At 29.3% G+C, this 2459-nt stretch overlaps 1 pseudogene; it reads left to right on the top strand.

Moving 5' to 3' along the window:
- The first annotated feature begins 263 nt into the window (after window positions 1-263).
- On the top strand, window positions 264-1362 carry LOC126851881 (odorant receptor 49b-like; annotated as a pseudogene).
- The last annotated feature ends 1097 nt before the right edge of the window (window positions 1363-2459 follow it).

Below are 2459 nucleotides of genomic sequence, written 5' to 3'. Positions count from 1 at the left end.
TAGAAAAATGAAATTTGGTGAACATTTTCTACTGGTAGAAAGGATATCTATTAAAATTTTTTTTATCTTACTGTATCGTTATAAGGGAATAAAACTAACTAATTCCTATTCAATTTTTTATTAAAACTTTTTAACGAATCGAAATGTGATCATCTAAAATTATGCGCTAGATAGTTTGAATCCTTTAAAAATATTTTTATTTCTTTTATTTTTTTTGTAAAATTAATAATTTTCAAGAAAAAAGATAAAATATCATGAATAGCATGGTGCTAAATGGTACATAGTTTCGAATTATACGAAGTTGAATTTTAGGATTTTAGGAAAAAAAACAAACAAAAGTTATAGTGAATGTTAGAAGAAAATAAAACAAAAACAACAAAATTATAAAAAATAAAAATCTAATTTTTATCTCTCTTTAAAGAAGTGTAACTCTTCAGGGAAAAAAATAGGAATATATGTTAAAAGACCTCCCTTAATTTTCGACAAAAAATAATTTCTTCAAAATTGTTCACTCATTTAGAAACACCCTATATATGAAAACTATATATATGAAAACAATATTATTTGCTATATTTTGTGTATAAATCTTTTAATTATAAAAATAATAATTTAATTATAATAATAATAAAAAGTATTGTTTAGTATATCAATGTGCAATAAGACAATACTGTGCATTAATGCATTTCCCAAAGGTAACGACGCATTGTTTCTTAACATTACATTGCATGTTTGTGGACAAATAAGGATACATTTCATTAACTTTGATGTTACAACCGCGAATCAACGATTATTTCAATGTGTTAATTCAAAGACATCGTTATCTGATAATGCTAACTAGAGAACTTGCCGATCTGATCAGTTTCGTATTGCTGATGGAATTATTCATTATCAGTATATTATTATTATTATTATGCATAATCGGTGAGTATTAGGAATCATTTATAATTTTTCGACAAAATATGTAAATTATACATTTTCAAAAGATTTATATTCAGCAAATGTAACACAAATATGCTTTTCAGGATTTCAATTTATTTTAGCGTTGAAAGTCAGTAACACTGTTATGATAGGAAAAAGTTTAATGGTACTGAGTACATTTATGATATAATTAACACTATATATAGTTTTATCGGGAATTATCTGAAATCTGAAATGGAAAACATAGGGCTCTCTATTTACCAAAGTGCCTGGTACAATTTTCCTGGAAACTTAACAAAAAACGTAATTTTCATTCTTATGCAAACAAAATCTCCAGTCGCGTTGCAAGCTGAAAATTTCATCGTCAATCTATCAATTTACGTGATCATTTTAAAAACCTCGTTTTCATATCTGTCCGTACTTCGTATAATGCTCCAAGTGTGAAAAAATGAATAAAAAAAAATTTACAATTTATAAATATTTAATATATTCGATGTAGCACAATGTAATATTTTCAAAATAAAATTGTATGAATAAGTTTTTATTAAAATGTCACATGTATTAACTTACCATTCCATAATCTGCTTGCATGTCATTTTAGTTTTTTTTATTTAATATCGATAATACACATACTTGAAATTACTAGAAATTACTAAAAATTACTAGACGTCTGTTTCCAATGGGCAAGAGTGAAAGTGGAGAAAAGTGTGCTCGGAGGAAAATGGGATGGAGTTGTAATAGGGAACAGTGAGAGCAAATAGAAAAATGGAGCAAGGTAATCAAGAATGAATAAAGAAAAAGAGGTTGAGTGAAGAATTGAAAAAAGGAAAGGATGTAAAAATTGAAGTGATTTACAGATTAGGAAGATGGGAGAGAGAGAGAGAGAAAAAGAGAGAGAGAGAGAGAGAAAGAGAGAAACAATTGAAAAAACGAAAGGAAGAGTCACGTGGGAAGCGGAAAAAAATGGAGGATAAGAAAGAAGAATAAGGCAGAAAGATAAGGCAGAGTATGGTAACGAGGGAAAGGACAAAGAGTTGAGAGAGAAGACCCATGGAATGACTCTGGAGGATGGAAATTAATCGAATTAAGATAGAGCACATGGCAAATCAATATGAAAACGAAAAGTCAATGAAAGGAAAAATGGTGGGAAAGAAAGTTAAGAGAGATTAGGTAAAAGAAAGCGGTTAAAAAAGCAGGAGACAATAAGTAGAGTGGAATCTAAAGATGAAAGGGTAATCCGAGAAGGAGGAGACAAGAGGAGAAGAGAGCAAGAAGTGATGAGAACGATGAAAGAAATGTGAGAGAGACCGAATAGTGAAGGATCCAGAAGAGAGGAAAGAAATAAGAACAAAAAAACATGAGTAGTAGACATGATAGTAGACATGGATGAAGGAATTGGAAGTGGAAGTAAAAGAAAAAGAAGTAAAACAGAAAAAGGGAAGGAGAAAAGAGAATGAAGGAATAACGGATGGAAGAAGAGAAAGAGGAAGAAGAATGAAGGAAAGGAAGAAAGAAGGAAAGAAGAGATAAAAGAGAAGAGA

This window comes from Cataglyphis hispanica, chromosome 9, assembly GCF_021464435.1.
Source record: "Cataglyphis hispanica isolate Lineage 1 chromosome 9, ULB_Chis1_1.0, whole genome shotgun sequence".
Classification (NCBI taxonomy): domain Eukaryota; kingdom Metazoa; phylum Arthropoda; class Insecta; order Hymenoptera; family Formicidae; genus Cataglyphis; species Cataglyphis hispanica.
Note: the sequence above shows the minus strand (reverse complement) of the source record. Positions and strands in the feature narration are given on the sequence as shown.